The sequence below is a fragment of the Nannospalax galili genome, unplaced genomic scaffold, assembly GCF_000622305.1.
Source record: "Nannospalax galili isolate Female #2095 unplaced genomic scaffold, S.galili_v1.0 scaffold150, whole genome shotgun sequence".
Taxonomy (NCBI): Eukaryota; Metazoa; Chordata; class Mammalia; order Rodentia; family Spalacidae; genus Nannospalax; species Nannospalax galili.
The window spans coordinates 3,867,247-3,867,675 of record NW_008329320.1 but is presented as its reverse complement, the minus strand read 5'-3'; the positions used below and the strand labels follow the sequence as shown (position 1 = coordinate 3,867,675).

Here is a 429-nt window from a genome sequence, read left to right as displayed (position 1 = left end):
GGAGATATGGGACATATTGGAGGAGAGGGAGTGGGCGTGGATTTGATCAAAACACCTTATATGCATGTATGAAATTCTCAATAAAGTTTTTTTTAAGTTAAAAAAAAAATCCAATCTTTAAAGATACTAAATATAGGTGTTGGAGAGATGGCTCAGTGGTTAAGAGTGCTGGCTGCTCTTGCAGAGGACCTGGGTTCAAATCCCAGCCCCCACATGGCATCTAACAACCATCCATAATTTCAGTTCCAGGGGAACCAATGCTCTCTTCTGAGCTCCATGAGCATTGCACAACACAGGTGCACTTGTATACAAGTAAGCAATACACTCATACACATAAAAAATAAAATAAAAATTTTAAGATATTAAATACAGTGCCATATCTTACAAGCATATTCTTGAAATAAAAAAAAAAAACAATTAAAACATTAC

At 35.7% G+C, this 429-nt stretch overlaps 1 protein-coding gene across 1 annotated transcript in view; it reads right to left on the bottom strand.

Moving 5' to 3' along the window:
- The window catches only part of Drosha (drosha ribonuclease III), a 137,119-nt gene that overhangs the window by 86,850 nt on the left and 49,840 nt on the right, over positions 1–429 (bottom strand). The gene's annotated exons all lie outside the window — the stretch shown is intronic.